Source organism: Aedes aegypti, chromosome 2 (assembly GCF_002204515.2).
Source record: "Aedes aegypti strain LVP_AGWG chromosome 2, AaegL5.0 Primary Assembly, whole genome shotgun sequence".
Classification (NCBI taxonomy): domain Eukaryota; kingdom Metazoa; phylum Arthropoda; class Insecta; order Diptera; family Culicidae; genus Aedes; species Aedes aegypti.
This window is the reverse complement of record NC_035108.1, coordinates 334,334,268-334,353,722: the sequence shown is the minus strand read 5'-3', so window position 1 is coordinate 334,353,722 and position 19,455 is coordinate 334,334,268. Positions and strand designations below refer to the sequence as shown.

The following is a 19,455-nucleotide window of genomic DNA, read 5'->3' as shown; positions in this document are numbered from 1 at the left end:
TTTATTTCGTTGTTTAGGTGATGACTGACGATTCAAGGGTGGCGATTTTCTACCGCTTCTAAAGGTAAGTTTTCAAACAAATTACAATTATTTTACTGGGAGGGTATACTGACCACTATACTATCGAGGAAATCAAAACACATGAAGTCGTCGTTGAATCACGTTACAAAAAATATTGAATTATTTTCCATATCTATTATTATTTGTTTGCGATGGCCTTATTGACCTAACAGAAAGTGGCCATTTTGTTCCATTTGTTTCTTGTAAATTTTCATTCCGGCATCTTTACGTATCGTGGTTCATCGTCGGACTTCTCATCCGTCCAGATACTTGTAAATGTTGACCACTAACTCATTCGGTCAACGTTCGTTTCTGCTGGACCAGATCAATGAAGATAATCTGCAAAGAAATCCGATTCCGTTCGAATTTCTTTCTCGCAAACTCTGCAACAAATCAAATTGCAAAGTCTTGCATCGATGTTTTGAGGATTAATAGCAAATCAAGTCTAATAATCTGTTCATTTCTATGTTGAATTTACAGAACGAATTCCATCTATCCCCGGATCGTAGGAAAAGCCACAATGAAAGGTAAGTTTCATTTTAGTTCGTATCGTTGTAGATTGTACCTACGAAACATCGGTCCAAACGACTCATAAGCTTTTTCCACCTTCAATTCGATTAAGCATTGCGACTTTGGACCAGATCAATGTTCTCAGGTATCTTGGAGTCTCGAGCTTATTTGTGACTCTACATCGCACGGTGTAACGACAGTTTTCAAACAATCTACCTCGAACGATTCCTTAAGTTTTAAGACAACTCGACATTAACTCTCAATTTTCCATATTATTTGCAGGACACTATCTCGAAGAACAGAACAAGTTACGGACGTGCTTCATTGCTTCAAGGTAAGTTTCATTTCTGCAACTAGAGAAAAACCTGCTAACTGTCTTTGCTGAAATTTCCCGCTCGCTGTTCCAAGAGCGGGAAACCAATAGAAGACACAGAGCATACTGCTTTTCTGTGGGAAATGCTCACAATAAGTAATTTTTGTTTGCTTCTTTGTTTTCTCGCTTAAAGTACAGCAGCATCTGCTCAATTGCGATTCTGTTTTCGATCATTTTGTGAAACTAATTAATAATTATTTATTTATTTCATTTCAGTTTACGAATCTGACGGACGTTGCCGATCTCCATCTCGCCATACCGCTTGTCACGGTGAGTTTTGTCCGCTGTTATATTTAGTTTCGGAGTCGTCCTTCATGACACAGTAATAACTCCTTTCTATGGTGCTATTCTGACGCTGAAAGGACAAAAGTAAATTTCAGATGTAATCTCCTAGGGATTTAGTCTGTGTTTGCGGACTACATTCCTTAGGAGTATCAACTACAGTTGCTTTTCGAATCCTCGATTCCGGTTTTGCTTCGTATAATCATGTAACTAATGACAGTTTTTTTTTTTCTATTTTCTTACAGATTTACTTCAATTTACTTCACAATTGTTGCTTCGGATAGAAATTTTCTTTCAGAAAAGGTAATTATTCTCCCACGTTTTCAATGTTCTCATCTTGATGTGTCAGGGCAAACCATTTGGACTGGATTCCACCGATATATCTAGTTCGAAAGGACGCCTTCTGACTAGAGCAAACATCGTGTGCGATCCTTCATCATTTGTCCCGAACTCGTCAGGACATTTGCCTGAAATACGCATCGACAGTTGTTTTGCTCTAATCCTCTCGAATTGTAAATTGAGGCTTTTTGAGTCTAATTTGGTGATTCTTTTCATGTTACAGTATATCTCGGGTATTTGGTATCGAACGGAGGAAGATCGAGTGGAAATCTTTTCATCACGAATAGGTAAATGATTTTTTTTTGTAATTTCTAGTAAAAATAAGTAGAAATCAGTCCACTTGCTTTAGTTGGCCTCGCCAATGTTTCTGTCAAACAAATCATTATCAGTTTGATGGGACGTTTCCCTGTGGACAAGAGCAATAGTTAGTCACTTTGCAGGGTATTTTCAGTACTATTTTAAGTACCCATCACAAGGCTAATAACACTAAATTTCAAGCACTAAACTTGTACACTTTCTTACATTAAACTTTTTTCCTAATAGTATCATCTGTTTATCTTTTTTCAGGTCACTAACGACTTCATTGTAGCAGTTGGCTCGAAAAGCAGGATAACAATAGGTAAGAACTATATCTAGTTAATTGTTCATCCGAAGATAATTTGTCAATTGTATCCAATGTTTACGCATGTTGCAAAATGCGTTTTCTTGAATTTCTAGATCAAAGATCTTCACATATTGATTCCATTGATATCATACAAGTATTCATTGTGAATTCAATTGACAATTTATGCCTTCATATTTTATACATGATGATCTCTGGATTTTATTTGTACCGCTCCAGGCAGAAAGAACACATGTTGTTTTCCATAAACTGACAATAGTTGAAAGGCAGCAATACTAAGAATACTCCATTGGGCAAACCATTAATTCCAGTTTTTTTTCTTGCTATTGTTTCAGATTTCTTGATGTGGACTTTCGAAGAGATCGTTTTATCTTGAGGTAAGTTCAAGTCAGTTCCACAGCATCTTCTGCTTGCATCGTATTTTTCCCCTTTTCGTGATGATATCTATGATATTTTAGAACAATCGATGTACCGCTCCAGGCTGAAAGTTCATATGTTGTTAGTTCTAATCTGAATCTAAAATGATGCAAGCCTAAAATGACCCTTTCTTGAAATTCAACAAATTTCTAATGATTGTTTCTCTATTTATATTACAGATGTATGAAACCAACTCAAAAGAGTTGAAAGATTGTCTTCGGCAACAAAATACCAAATCAGAGGTGAGTAGAATTCGAAGGCTTGCAAGATTCGATGTTTACCTATGATGATCACATCATTTTTCAGTTATCCCTGTCTTAGGAATAGTGCTGACCATTTTAAACTCTGAAACCTTTTGCGATCATCAACATATCGAATTGTGGTTAAAAGTCTAGTTCCTAATCGAAATTTTCTCTTTGAATTACAGAAACTTTCATGAAGCAAACAATGAGTCGAATCGTTCAAAGTTGGATTTCCAGGAGGTAAGTTGATTATTTCAAAAACTGGCGATCTGAATCTCGAAGAGGCAATTTTAATGATGATTTCAATCACAATATACGCATACGGGGACAGAATTTAACATTGTTGAAACTCCAGTTTACCCAGACTTGCCCTATCTGATTCAGTTTCAAAAACGTCAGATCAGTTTGTCCAGAAGAAACGACAAATTACTAATCATGTGTCTCTTTTCTTTACAGCATTCTTCCAATCCAATCCGCCAAGCTACTTTTGTGTAGATGAGGTAAGAATCATTTTTGACAACAAATGGCTGGATAATTTGACCCATCTCATGATGAAAACTATGAATATTACATAAATATAGTGTTGAATAAAAATATTCGATTGGTCTTACTGAACCATACTGCAGTTCATCATGAATGCATGGCAGAATCGAACCCCTTTGTAATGATGATTTGTCTTCTCTTCACAGCTGGATTTTTCCAGTGGATTCTCAACATGGCTCCTCTACAACAATTTTCAAGAAAGGTAAGCTCTTGTTCCCATTGGTTTAGAGATCCATACACCTTTGAATGATGATTTTGAACACAATATACGCAAATGGGGACAGAATTCTATTGTTGTTGAAACCTCAGTTACCCAGACTTGCCCTATCTGATCACTTTTCGTGTCGAATCATCTCATCGAACGTATCTTTCCAATCTTCTAATCATTACCCTACCATTTTTCACAGATCTGAATCAATCGTTTTTCGGATGAGGATGAAACGGCAATTCCTGAACCATCACAAGGTAAGTTGTCGGCATAGTGCTTTTCGTTGTGAATTCGTCCATCCTAATGTGGCTGCGGTTAGACCCTGAACTGCACTCGCTTCGCTGTTGGACAAGAGTAAATTACTTTATTATTCTGGTGATTGGCGTCAATTTATTCATTGCCCTTCACCGTGGAAACTACTGTTACATTTATTATTTTAAAAATCTTGACTTTTTGAGATGATTACCAAAATCCAGAGTTTCAAACAGTACTTTCTTTTGTATTCCAGATTGCGCAGTCTTTTGGTCCATTGGGGGAATTCACGCTGAAACTACAGTGAGGTAAGTGTCTCTCTGCCTAACACAGTTACATAATCATCCGGACGTCTCAACACAGACGGTAATGTCCCCTCGATGGGAATTATTGTTTTTCGATGAGACAATAGAAAATCGTTGCTTCATCCACAGGGACGGATTCCGGTGCCGTTTTCCTGTCAGCTTAAGTTGACAACGACATTTAAACCTGATGATTCTAAATACCTAGATTGTCTGCGGTTGGACAAGTGGACTTATCAAAGTGTATCTTTTTAGTTTCAGATGATGCTCTTTCGTTGAATTCACATGGACTCTGCAGTCGACATCTTTGTCGGAGCAACTCGTTCTTACAGGTAAGATAATCGTTCTTAATCCACCTTTTTCAATTTCTCCCGAATTGGTCCTCTACTAGTCAGTCACTTAACGCGTACCACAAGAAGTGGTCTAGTTAAGTGATCTCCGACGTGGACAAAAGTAACCAGATGCGCTAATAAAAGTGTCACCCGTATGCAATCCTAAGGTGTCTCTTTACTCGGCGTAGCTACATTACTCCTTGGAAAAGTCTCAATACTATACGTTTTAACATTCAATTCGAAAAGAATGTTCTATTGTAGTGGATGATTTACTTCCACTTCCACTCCAGCTCCACTCATTTTCAAAAACCTTGAACACATTTTAATAGTATTATTTTTTTCTTTTCAGTGTGCAAACGTCATCCTGATTGTTGATCCTGAATTTCTTGCGGCAATTTCCCGACAACATTTCAGGTAAGCATAAAATTAAAATTGTGTAAACTGACACTTATATTGAGCTGTTCGGTAATCCAATCCGCATGGTTATTAAATTAATTAACTCATTACGCGTGGTAAAGATGGACAAATTATGGGTGAAATTATGAAAAAAATCCACGTGCTCGGCTGGGATTTGAACCCAGGACTCTTGTATGCTAGACGAGCGCTTTACCAACTAAGCTACCGAGCCACTTGGTGACCCAATAACTGAGTTGGTTACAAGTTTAGAATTCAAATCCCTACAGACCACGCGGACCCCTTTCATAACCAATATCCATCCATCTCTTGTTCCTACACACGCGGAGCGAGCGAGTGCGATTTATTTAGTGTTGAAACTGTTTGCCTATCGTACCTACATCGCTTCCACAACAACTGTATTGTGGAAGAGTAAAGATGTGGGAAGGCTATCAACGTGTCGTTCTCACTCAAGTGACGACATGACTACTACAGAGAGGCAGTACACTCTAATATAAACTGACACTTATATTGAGCTGTTCGGTAATCCAATCCGCATGGTTATTAAATTAATTAACTCATTACGCGTGGTAAAGATGGACAAATTATGGGTGAAATTATGAAAAAAATCCACGTGCTCGGCTGGGATTTGAACCCAGGACTCTTGTATGCTAGACGAGCGCTTTACCAACTAAGCTACCGAGCCACTTGGTGACCCAATAACTGAGTTGGTTACAAGTTTAGAATTCAAATCCCTAAATAAATCGCACTCGCTCGCTCCGCGTGTGTAGGAACAAGAGATGGATGGATATTGGTTATGAAAGGGGTCCGCGTGGTCTGTAGGGATTTGAATTCTAAACTTGTAACCAACTCAGTTATTGGGTCACCAAGTGGCTCGGTAGCTTAGTTGGTAAAGCGCTCGTCTAGCATACAAGAGTCCTGGGTTCAAATCCCAGCCGAGCACGTGGATTTTTTTCATAATTTCACCCATAATTTGTCCATCTTTACCACGCGTAATGAGTTAATTAATTTAAAATTGTGTAATGTGTTCGGCGTGAATGCCCTACGCATGCCAATTGACAATTTATCGTTAGTTTTTCCCTGTTCTCAAATGATGATCTTTGGATTTTATTTGTACCGCTCCAGGCAGAAAGAACACATGTTGTTTTCCATAAGCTGACAGCTGTTACAAATTTGCACTAAGATAGTGAAATGACGAACATGTTCTCACTTGTCTATTGTTCTCTCGCGTTTCTTACAGATTTGAAGATTACGGTGTGGGGGAATTGAACCAGTCAAGATGTCATACAGGTAAGCTTCACATTTGTTAACACCTCATCCTAAACCTTTCCATGATGATATCTATGATATTTAGAACAATCGATGTACCGCTCCAGGCTGAACGTTCATATGTTGTTAGTTCTAATCTGATACGATATCTCATTAACAAAATTGTTTGTCGATGTAAGGCAGTTGCTAATCATCCCCTTTGTCCATTATTTTCACAGATTGATCCTCAGAATGCCGATCACCAAAGAAATGTTATTCAGAAATCGGTAAGTTTCTTTTCAACCAGTTTAGTTTCAATTGCCTTAATTTATCGTGATGACTCAGAATTATTCAGTTATCCCTGTCTGAGGAAAAAAATGCTGATAAAAATTCGTTCTGACATGTCACGCTCTAAACGACTTCTGTTGCTTTTGCTTTCGTCATACTGATTATCGTTTTGAATTTCATTACAGGTGATTTCGATGGTTTTCTAGTTGGTTTTTTACTGACTCCCTGTAGAGAACAATGCTGAGAACGATTTCTGAAAAGGTATGTTAAATTTTATATCAGTTATAGGCAGTGGCGATTTCCTAACCTCAAATTTATCTGTTCTACGAGTAGAAATTCATGCATTTTAACAACAAATGCCCATCTATTGAGTAGAGATTGGTTCAAATAGATGTTTTCTTCAATTATTTATCTTTACGTTGGATTGTAAATTGTCTAAAATATCAATTTATTGTTACGTAGAACAGGAAAAAAATGATGTTATGGATGGTATAAAGCCGTTAGGCATAATATCATTTGGCACTAAACCATTTGGTATAACCAGATCACCAAACTTTAGATGGTCATTTAGCATGAAGGCCATTTGAGAGTATTGTTTTAACCTTCGCGCGCGTATAATCGAGTAATGTGCAAAAGTGAACAAAGTGAAAAGTAGAGTACTGTAAATAGTAAAAGTGCAGAGTAATAAAGTAGTTAAGTAGTGTAGTGATTGAAAAGTGGTGTTATCCTTTCATCCCGAATCCCCCACCATATACAGTCCACCCCGACCCGACCGGAGTTGGCCACGGTGAACAGCGCCAACAAAAATGAATGCCTCAAAAATCTACCTTATGATTTAGTAAAATTGTGTTTGGGAGAGTCAGTTTTGTGTTCAGTCGAGGATGGATTACCGACTGGTGAGTTCGTTTCATGCTTATGATAACACTTTTTTTTTTTCTTGAAAGCGTAACTTTTATGTAATATTAAAACAAACTTTGTATGGTTCGTCACTATAAGTGTCGGCATTGTGCTTTTTATACAATTTCAATATACATATATTTTTCTCTTTTTGACATTATTAAAAAATAACCTTTGAATTGTTCGACATTGTGAATGTTGACTAGACCTGTTCATATTTAAAAAAATGTCTGGAAATCTACCGGTCAAGCAGTATTCGGAATTCTCATGCTAAGAACAATGTCTGGTCAAATTTTCAGCTCATTTGATAAAGATTCCAGTATGCTTCAAGTTAAAAATGTGTTTATGAGCTTATTTCAAGGTTTGAAAAATCATAACTAGCATGTGGAAAATCAAAACCACTTGCTATTACCACTATTTGAAAGCTAATTCTATTCTGTTAAAGTTTGTCGAACATGCTAACAAGATTAAATTGAGTTTTAACATTGTTTGATCCAAATTTGTACTCCGCTGTACCTAGAAATTACAGTTTTCTCAATATACATGGTATATAAAACATGCATTGGTATTATTTTTTCAGGCCCTAGTCAACGGGAATCAAACATAATACTTTTATGAATTCATTGACCATCAACAGATTACATGTTGCTAAAGGCAATAAATTACAATAAATGCCCAAAGATCGAGCACCGCATCGCAACCTGATGATAGTTAAATCATGCATGACACATGTACCGGAAACGAATGAATTGAACAAGTTAGCATTGCTTTTTCTTTCCGAGTGATGATTGTTTTGATCGCATTTCACTGATCATTTAGAACGATTTGAAAACAATCATCATCATCGACTGAGAAAAGACAGTGCTAACGTGTTCATTTTTTGTATTCCTTGAAACTCACGGTGGTGCTCTTGGCTCACCCACAGTGGATTTACAAATGCGCTTTATAATTACCTATTTTTTACAATTTATTTTCGTAAGATAAATGGTTACTTTGAACGGGATTGACTTTTAGATATGCATTGTCATCATATCTGGAAATTAAAAATCCGAAATTTTCATGCAGGCATGCTGTTCAGTGAAAACAATTCCCGAAAAAAGAGATTTTCAAGAACCTCGAGATACAAACCTCATTCAAACTATGTTAAAACTTGCTCCAATCATAAAATTGTGTTCGGCAAAAGTTCGTAGAATTGGATAAACTACTATGTAGAAGTATTTCCGATAAATTTTGATGTTTCGTTCGGTAGTTATGATTTTATAAAGCTTGAAAATAGCCCAAAAACACATAATTGATTTGAAGCACAACTAAATTTACTCTAAATTGAGTGAAATTTTGGCCAGAAGTTCATTTCGCAATGAAAAATCAAAGTATTGGTTGACTGGGGAGTTTCCAGACATTTTTGAAAATATGAATAGGTCTAATGTTGACGTATTTTTTAAAACTTCTACCATATCGAGACAAAAAGCACAGTAATACTCATATGTAATTTTCAAACAAACTTTGTATGGTTCGTCACTACAAGTGTCGGCATTATTACTGTTCATATAATTTAAAATATATACCGTGCAAGCACCATATTCTGAACGGTTAAGAAAATCTATTTTGAATAACTTAAATTATTAAGGATTTCAACAGCTGAGATATTGGTTTGTCTTGCCGTTGCATTTGTCTAATATCTAAATAAACGTAGAAATTAAAATAAAACGTCCATCAGTTATCAATTCTTTAAAAAATCATATGTTAGCCTGGCGCATGCATGTTCCTAATTATGGACGCCATATACATCAATGGTCCTAATTATGAACACACATTGTTCCTTATTATGGACAGCAAACGACATTTACGTATAATATTTGTTGAAAAAACAACTTGACCATGTATTTTAGTTTTGAAGTGTTACAATGAATCATGTTTCAAACTGACAGTTTACTATTTTAGATGTAAAACAATGAATGTTCAACATAAGGAACGGACCGTTCAGAATATGGCGCTGTCTATAATATGGTACTAGCACGGTACATGTAATTTTCAGTTTTCGCCATTAATAAAAACGTCTTTTGAATTGTTCGACATTATAGATGTTGACGTATTTTTTTTAAATCTTCTACCAAAAACTTCTCGAGACAAAAATACAAAACTAGCTTTAAATATAAGTTGTATATTTCCCCCTTGTCCATGGATCGCATCACCGACCAGAGGTGACTCCCAGATCTTTTCCTCCCTCACTAATAAACACCCTTCCCGTGGTGATTGTGGAGATGCAGAGGTATTCTCGGTCTCTAGAAGCAACAATCATTACACCCTAACATTCCTTTCCCATCCCAACTGACTGTAAGGACTTGGCCGGCGCCGTTATTGATCAATAATATTAGATCTGCTAAAATTGCACTTCGAGAGTAAGCGGAAACTCCCATCCCTTATTCATTTGGATCGTAGTGCAATTCTTACCAGTTCCGATCAATCACGGAGTAGCAACCATTGACATGTACAGTCAGTCTATGCTATGCTATGCTCATTTAGCATGAAGGCCATTTGACATAACTGGGGTTCAACCACAGTTTTACTATTTTTATAATATTATGTTTTTCATGTTATTTCAAATGATCAGGCTGCTTCTTCTTGGCATTACGTCCCCACTAAGACCGTTTTTGTGTCTCAAAATTGTGAGCACTTCCACAGTTATTCACTGAGAGCTTTCTTTGCCAAAGTTGTCATTGCATTCGTGTATCAGGATCTGGGTCATTTGGCATTAAGCCATTTGGATGTAATTCTGGTTAAGCCAAGTGGTCATTATGCCAAATGATCGTTCTGCCAAATGGTTGTTATGCCGAATTGCACGCTCCCACATATTAGCTATTTAACCTAATTGTAGTTTTACCCCTTCTTTTGAAAGACGCATGTTCTTGTTAGAACAGTTTTGTGCCAAAATAATCGTTACCGTCGGACGGGGCTACTTTTGATTCCAGGGGCTACTTTGGACACTCACCTTTTGTATTTATTAGCAGCGTAAATATTAATCTGAGCAATTTTGTGTCTTCAGCCTTTTTATTAACCAATATATGCTCTACCACTAGGCATGATTTTTTCTTGGAACAACATCAACAATAACAGGATAAATAAGAAAACATTTCAAAAAAGCCCGAATAAATATTCACAAGGTATAAAACATTGGCTATACAAACATTGTTTGAATTTTACCCATGTCTTGGAAACTTATTGGGAGCATCACAAAACTATCAAATTGTCATATTTCATGAAAATCTTGTGATTTGTTTTGCTTGAAATTTTTGTTTTAATAAAATAATTGATCAAAGGTCTTATTTTTGGGACTTTTATTTTATTATAATGTTTTGAATTGTGTATTTTACAACTTAAAAAAAAAAATAAATGTTTGTAAAAGTGAATAGACATAAAACACATATATATCAATACGTACTAATGCCAAATTCACAACATAATCTCTAAAAAACTATTTTTCGTCATATTTTACATGAATTTGTAGTACAGAACAGTTGCATCCTTCAAATGCCTAAATTAAACTACTCTTAAGCCAGCTCTAAACTGCTAAGAAGCTAAAAGCATATTACAAAAGCAAATTTACTTCTTTACGATCTTGCTAAACTTTACTTCATAGATTGCGTTTTTAATGAAAATTACTTACTGGTAATCAATTAGTTACCGGTATTAATGTGATCCTTCAACATATCGTTCATATAACAGTAAGAATAGAAAAAGAGTTTTTGTACATTTATTATCGCAGTACCTAGTAGTTACGTCGTTCGTTTATGTCAACTTGAAAATCGAGCATTCGTAAAAGATAGTTCCATTTAAGAGGAAGTTGAAAATTTAAGTTTCATACTGCAAACTGAGAATAGTGAATGGGATGTTTCGTTGAAATTTGTTATGTATGTGTAATTGATTCTAGCTTTGCAATTTCCTACATTAAGTTTATCAATGAAAAACGATCCATAACATCACAGTGGACGACAATTTATTGAATCAGTTTGAAAGTTATAAGGAAAAATCATTTCATTTGCAAATTGTGAAAATGTCCAAAGTAGCCCCTTTTTTGTCTTGAAGGACACACTTTTTTCGCTATTCAAGCATTTTTGTTATTTCTTGATGGATTTGCCTCATATTTTGCACATTTGTTACGTACATATACAACTTACATATAGGCAAACATTATCAACATCTATCCATAATTCTAAGAGTTACAAATCTTCAAAGTTAAAGAATGTGGAAATAATGTCAAAAGAAGCCCCGTTTGACAGTATCCTTAACTGTCCTTACTGCCAAAGGTCTTCATGCCAAATGACCTTTTTCCTAGAGATCATAAGACTGAGCCGATCCATATTTGACGAGTGTGTTGAGCAGATGATTCAGTTGCTCTTTACGCTGACTGAATCATGGTAGAGCATAAACCGAGCAATGTACGTTATTCATTTGATTGATCCCATTTGATGGCCAATCAATAATATTGCATTGTTGCTTACACTTTCCCTCACATCAAACTTCTGATTGGTATTGACTGCGTGTTCTTATATTTAATCAATTTCATTTTATTTTCATTTGCAGATTTTCTCATGCTGATTTCGCCATTGATCGATGATTGCTCTGCTTCGTTGGGGTGAGTTGATTTCCTTTTCTTTCATCACATGAGATCGATACTTTCAACGTCCTGTTTTAGTCAGTCGTGCAAATCTAGCCAAGGGCATAGTTGCACGATCTCCGTTATGGACGAAATCATACAGCTTCCAAATCCTATCCTTTCTGGAACCGTTACTAGGTCTGGAAATCTATCTTGAAGCAACATCTCCATCTCTTGCTCATACCTTCTACTCATCGTACGTCAGCAGTTTTCTAAATATCATTCCATTTCTCCTATTCATTTTCAGTTGTCGATGAGTTGAACGATTGAACACAGCACGCGAGTGGAACTGATTCTTACAATGGTAAGTTATTTTCTTATAACGGTATTTCACAATTCAATGTCCTGACTAGAGCCACTTAACCGTAAACAAACGCAAGGTCAAGCGGTCTCGAGATGGACAAGATTATGACCCCTTTGACACTCCTGTTGGATGACTTTAACCGACGCCAGTTAACTTTATCTTGGATGCATTGGCTACACATTTTCTCCAAATAAAATCCTGTTGTCATTATTTTACAAGAGATAAATATATTAAAAATTGCTACTTCTTTCTTACACTTTCAGATTTGATCGGCAAAATTCCTTGAGGAAGTCCTAAAAACAATCGGGATTGCATTTCATCAACCAATGTAAGTTTGCCTTTTATCTTATTTATTCCTGGCACTACAAAAAAGTACTTTTCAATGATGATCAAAAGTCATAATTACCTTACCTACATTACTTGAGAATTCATGAAACAAATGTTAATCTGATACTTGCACATTGAAAAGAATCGTCTGCCAAATTTTTCATTCTGATACATTTGCTAATTTATTTATTATCTTAATTGCAGGAACAATTTTTGATGGCTGACCGCATTGACGTTTGTTGAATCTTTCAAGGTATGTTTCAATTATGTGCATTTCTCCTTGACCCAGAGCACAACTTTGTTACAAAACAATTAAGTAAACAGCATGTTAAACCGAAGTTTTAAAACTAACATTAAATTTGAGGCTGCAAAGTTGTTTCTGTTCCACAATGTGTTAAATAATAAGGATATGTTCGATGATGAGATCAAATCTAAATTACCTTACCTACATTAGTTGAGTAAAAATAATGAAAAATCAATTTGCTCTGATTTGCAAACTATCAAACTGATAATTTTCGATCACCTTGTTCAGATTGATCTAACGAATGTGTTCTATTTTTCATTACAGGTCAGGTAAGGAATACTTGCGGAATCGCACCGTTTTTGGACTCAACAACCTGTTCAAAAATTAAATTAAGTCTGCACTCACTTTACAAATCATTTGAATAAAAAAAAAACAATCGTATTGTAAATCTTCGATGTTACATCTGTGTTTTAGGAAAGAAATTTCATTGTTAGATTTAGTTCAGTATGGTTTCCGCTCTATGATGTCAGACGCTTCTTGAAGTTTGTACATTTCCGTACCAGTCTGACTTAGATGGTCTGTTACCCGACATTCTGGTAGCATGGCCGGCTTACCGCAACTTCCCTATTTTTGCGGTATGGACCATGGTTGCATCTCTCAGCAGCCAGTGAATTTTTCCCTCTTCATCTGCACTCTACCGTAAATGGTCCGCAACACCTTCCGTTCGAAAATACTAAGGGCGCTTCGATCCTCTATTCGGTTAATACTACGAGTGGCGTAAGGTGACAATTGTCGGTCTCGTATAGCGAGGTGACAATTCTCGACTCGAGTGAAGTGACTCTCCATTTGATTTACACGGCGAGTCACTTCACTCGAGTCGAGTATTGTCACCTCGTTATTATAGCTATTACTGCCCATAAACACATGTCAGTCCCGCTTTTGCTTGGATTCCTATTCTCATGGGACAATTATGCCTTTATGGGCAGTATACGACACCGGCAATTGTCAGAGCAATGTTTGATCCTTTGCTCGCGTCACTTGCTCCTGTGGGGGCGGGTAATGTGAGCAGGATCAATCGTGTTGCGCGTCGCTCGCGTGGCATGATTAATTAGTGGCGCGGATCGCAAAGCAGGTAGTAGTGTTTGATCCTTTGATCGCGTCAAATTATTTATCATGGTCTAATCGCTTATCAAAGTGAATGCTGTGACCCAACGATCCTCCCCATTAACAAACATCCCTCCCAGTAACCCTTGTGGAGATGCAGAGGCAAACACGGTCTCCAAATAGCAAAGGTTACACTAGGGACGAAAAAAATCATGCTCACTATACTCAATTCACCGACATTTATGCCCCCATCAAAGTAACCGCACTACCACCAATATAATTGTACCAATGAAGATGGCACAAAAGTAGATTGGCAAAACAAACAACGATGCCCGTATGTCGTTGGTGTTTTTGATTATCAGAAGCAGAAGAGTGTCAGTTTTAGAAAATTGATTATCAATGAGGTTCATATTAATTAAAAAATATGCTGCTATACGGGTAATGAACGATCCGATGCACGTAATCGATTATATTGACGCGTCTTTAGTGTGCCTCGTGTAAAAAATACAATTTCCCGAAGCGGAATGTAAAAAAGTCAAGCTAGTAGAATGAATATAATTTATTTTCGATTATCGCATAGCGGTTGAGTAGCAGCAGGTTAAAAGGAAACTGAAAATCTTGCGCAAGTGCTTTGCCAATCTTTGTTGTGTTGTCAAGGTGAGGATAAAAACAAATAAAAATCAACGAAGATTCTACCCAGCAAGTATCAATGTAGGCGAGGGTAGATTGAGTATTTTCGTCCCTGGGTTACACACTAACATTCCTTCCACCTGACCCACCTAACTGCAAGGACGTGACCGGCGCCGTTATTGACCATGTATAAATAGAGGCACTGAATTATGCACACCTAAGAAGATTACGGCCAATCCCAGCCGAACTTCTAGTTAATTCTTTGTGCATTTTCACTGACTTCGGTCAATCACGGAATAGCAACCATTGATGTGTGTAGTCAGTCTAAGTTAAGCTAAGCTAAAATCGTTTCGACATTTTTCCAAGAAACCCTACAATAATACTTACGCCGATTTTTCATTTATACTAGACATTTTCATTAGGATTCTTTTTCAAAATTCATCCATGATTATTCTCAGGAATTGCTCCAAAAATCCTTCAGGCATTGTTCGAATAAAAGTATTATTAAGTTTTACAAGAATTCCTCGATGAGAGTGCTTCGTGAAGCCCAAGCAGGACAGTTCGGTTTTGCGTCGTCCGATAGATTTTGCTCACGGTTTCGCGCGTATTTTCGTCGCTGGAGATTTTTTTCCTGTTTTGGAGCGTCTTGCTGGGTAGTGCTTCGTGAAGCCCAAGCAGGACGGTTCGATTTTGCGTCTTCAGATAGGTTTTGCTCACGGTTTCGCGCGTGGTTTAGTCGCCGAAGATTTTTTTTTATGTTTTGGAGCGTCTTGCTGGGTAGGTATTTGGGAAGGCACAAGCAAGACGGTTTGTTTTCGGGACGCCAAGAAGTTTTGCTGTCAGTGTCAGTTTTGTGTTCAGTCGAGGATGGATTACCAACTGGTGAGTTCGTTTCATGCTTGTGATTACACATTTTTCTTGAAAGCTTATTTTTTAATTAATATTAAAACAAACTTTGTATGGTTCGTCACTATAAGTGTCAGCATTATGCTTTTTTCTTATACAATTTCTATATACATATATTTTTCTTTTTTTGACATTATTAAAAACTATCTTTTGAATTGTTCGACATTGTGAATGTTGACGTATTTTTTAAAACTTCTACCGTGGACGTACCATATTTGACGCAGTTAAGAAAATTCTAAATTCAAACACTTGTCAAATCGTCTAAATCTTTCCGATTTTGTTGAAATTTGAACATATGCTAGCTTAACTATTATACAATTAGGGAAAAATCAATAAAAAAATATATTAAACTTTTTTCTTCATGTTTGATTGACTTTTTGTGGAACACATTAGGTTCCTTAATTGACGCATCAATTCTTCATTGTGCCTAATTTGACGCACTATGTTCCTTATTTGACGCAGTTAAAAATAATTGCTAAAGTTTAAAATATACAAGAGTTTCAGTATTCAATAGTTCAATTAATTGAAAAAAGCGCTTAAGAGTGGACATAAAAGGTTCTAACCTTTGGAAAAAGTTTTCAATGACGTCATCCGGTAGTACTTTTGCTATGCGTTTAGTTAGTGTAGAAAATAATACCGGCATTGAGTTCAGTCGATAGTTAAGCATTATTGTTTAGTTTAATGTTTTTTCGTCACGATATCAGACAAGGGAAAGGTTTGAAAACTACGTTGCGCTGGGACGGAGAAGGTAGTTGCTAAAATAAGGACAAATTAGTCAAAAACTAGAACGAAAACAACCGGTTCCAAAAATGTCCGTTTGAGAATCTTCGTTTCTTATAACACGTGAACTACGCCTACTTGTCCCATGTTCTATGTCACCCTTATGGACCGCGGTACAAATATGCGTAGAACTAACGGCAGTATGGGCCTCGAAATAGATCTAGAACCATATATGGGGTCATCCATAAAGTACGTCCTGTTATTAGGGGGTAGAAGGTGTTCTGCAAGATGTGACGAATCATATAAGTTTTTTTAAGGCTTCATATAAAAAGTGTGACGTAGGGCGGATGGGCGGGGTTTTTCTAGAAAATGGTATTTTTTTGTGACACGTATCTCATGTACATCCCCTATTGTATAAATTATACGAAACAAACCATTGAACCTACACCTCACCTCCTGACGCATTTATTGAAGCTTCCTTCAAACATTAGGGGACGTCCATAAACCGCGATAAATTGTTCAATTTTCAACCCCTCTCAACCTTGGCCACATTCATTTTATGAAAAGTGCGAATATTTTGTATGAATCGTTGCGTTTCCCTGAACCTTCTCCTCTTCCTAAAAACGTGACGTAATCTATGGATGACCCTTTAAATGTTATTAAATAAAGCATTGGGTTATTCTGCGAACGGATTTTTTGAAAGCAATCACCATAAATATTTATTTTTCTATTTTCGATTCAACAAAATATGCTGAACAAAATAGCAAATAATTAGGAACATTGTGTGCCTAATTTGACGCACAAAATTTTCATACAAAAATATGCCTTAAATCTTAAAAATAGAAAAATTTCGACGTCAATTTATGAGTAAAAGAATATTACTAACTGTTGTTGGTGATATTGCTGTAAAACAGCACAATATTTTCATGAAAATTGATTAACAATATTTAGCACATTCACTAAGGAATGAAAAAATTGACGCACTTGTCGGATGCATTTTCAAATTATTATTATTTTTTGCCTATTTTTCATCAAAAATAAACTTTTTTTGATTGAAATCTTACAATAACATGTAAATGAAGATAAAGGAATACATTTTTGAATGCTATTCTGAACTAAAATTAATTTAAAATAAAAATAATTAGAAAATGCGTCAAGTTTGGACCCGCGTCAAATATGGTACGTTCACGGTACCATATCGAGACAAAATGCACAGTAATACTCATATGTGATTTTCGAACTATGTAATTTTCGTCACTACAAGTGTCGGCATTATTCCTGTTTCACATAATTTAAAATATTGGGTTTATTCTACGACTGGCGTGAGGTGACAATTGTCGGTCTCGTATAGCGAGGTGACAATTCTCGACTCGAGTGAAGTGACTCGCCGTGTAAATCAAATGGAGAGTCACTTCACTCGAGTCGAGAATTGTCACCTTGCCATACGAGACCGACAATTGTCACCTCACGCCAGTCGTAGAATAAACCCATATATACATGTAATTTTCACTTTTCGTCATTGATAAAAACGTCTTTTGAATTGTTCGACATTATAGATGTTGACGTATTTTTTAAAGCTACTACCAAAAACTTCTCGAGACAAAAATACAAAACTAGCTTAAAATATAAGTCGTATATTTCCCCCTTGTCCATGGATCGCATCATCGACCAGAGGTGACTCCCAGATCTTTTCCTCCCTCACTAATAAACACCCTTCCCGTGGTGATTGTGGAGCAACAATCATTACACCCGAACATTCCTTCCCCATCCCAACTGACTGTAAGGACTTGGCCGGCGCCGTTATTGATCAATAATATTAGATCTGCTAAAATTGCACTTCGAGAGTAAGCGGAAACTTCCATCCCCATCCTATTCATTTGGATCGTAGTGCAATTCTTACCAGTTCCGATCAATCACGGAGTAGCAACCATTGACATGTACAGTCAGTCTATGCTATGCTATTAAGTTTTACAGGAATTCCTCGATGAATTTGACCTGGGATTCCATGTATTCTTCAAAACATTATTCGAGGTTCCCATACTACACCAATTATTTCGATTATTCATAGATAGCTTTTTCAGGGATTGTGTCCGAATTTCACCAAAGCATTTCTTCAGAACGTCTTGTAGGAAATTGTTAAGAGATTATAATTTTCTTGCAATTTATCGAGAAAATTTTAGGAACAATGTTTTCAACAATATAGGGTAACCAATATAATTTGGACCCCTATATATTTTACAGAAATTGAAGCCGTCAGAAAGTTTCAAATGTAAACAAAAACGTTTTTCAAATTTCTGGACAAAAATCGTAGAATTTCTTCGGTTTTCCATTGTCGATCGATTGATTAAACTATGGGCAAGCATATTATACATCCAGTGTCATGGACTTTGTCGCCAAACGATAAAAATGCCGGGGGTCCAAAATATATACTTTGAGGGTCCAAAATGTATTGGTGTGTCCAAAATAATGAAAAACAGTGCTTCACAATTCAATTATTTTCGACGTTTTTTGGATCCTACATGACCGTTTGGGTATTTTTATCTCGTAGAGGAAGTTTTTCTCTAAATTTTGACATGTTCTTTGACACAAAACTAAAATCACTTCCTTAGGGGGTCCAAAATACGACCGTTACTCTAGGAGTTCTTTCAGAGATCATTGTAACAAATCATCAAAGCATACTTAGAACTCACACAAGTTTCATCTGAGGTTACTCTTTTTTTTTCTCGAAATTCATCGCAAATATTTTGGAAAATTTTCTCTAAAACATTCTGGAAAATTTCCTCGGCATTTCCGTGGAGACACCCCTTTATGAATGACTAAATAACATCTAATGAAAATTCCTTAGGTATTATGAAAAAATGTAGGAATTCCTGGAGTAATTTTGAATTTTTGAAGGTGTTCTTGATGGGAATGTTGGAGAAAGTCGTAGGAAAATCAATGTAATATTTTTTGAAAAATTTGAAACTTCATTGAAAAATAAATGTCTGAAACGATCTTTGGAGGAATTCTTGATGGAATTTTTAAAGTAATTTCAGTAAAAAAAATCCAGAATGTATTTTTGAAGATATTTTAAACGAATTGCTTAAAAAGTTCGTGAAAAATCTTTAACAAAACTCCTGAAAAGATCTCTGGAGTGATATGTGAATGAAATCTACTGTAAAACGAGTTTCATGTAATAAAGCGAGGCATCCAAAAAAAAAGATAGAAATCATCTTATAAAATTGTTGGTTCAACTTA

At 36.1% G+C, this 19,455-nt stretch overlaps 1 long non-coding RNA gene across 1 annotated transcript; it reads left to right on the top strand.

The window, feature by feature from the left end:
• The first annotated feature begins 104 nt into the window (after positions 1-104).
• On the top strand, positions 105-13,306 carry LOC5577126. Its single transcript, XR_002500731.1, has 23 exons — positions 105-587; positions 853-904; positions 1,160-1,213; positions 1,471-1,528; positions 1,788-1,851; positions 2,132-2,183; positions 2,522-2,563; positions 2,783-2,845; positions 3,031-3,085; positions 3,302-3,345; positions 3,535-3,590; positions 3,796-3,853; positions 4,105-4,156; positions 4,406-4,482; positions 4,832-4,896; positions 6,137-6,186; positions 6,384-6,431; positions 6,618-6,693; positions 11,911-11,962; positions 12,231-12,287; positions 12,551-12,615; positions 12,819-12,867; positions 13,183-13,306. It is a non-coding gene; the product is annotated as an uncharacterized LOC5577126 (long non-coding RNA).
• The last annotated feature ends 6,149 nt before the right edge of the window (positions 13,307-19,455 follow it).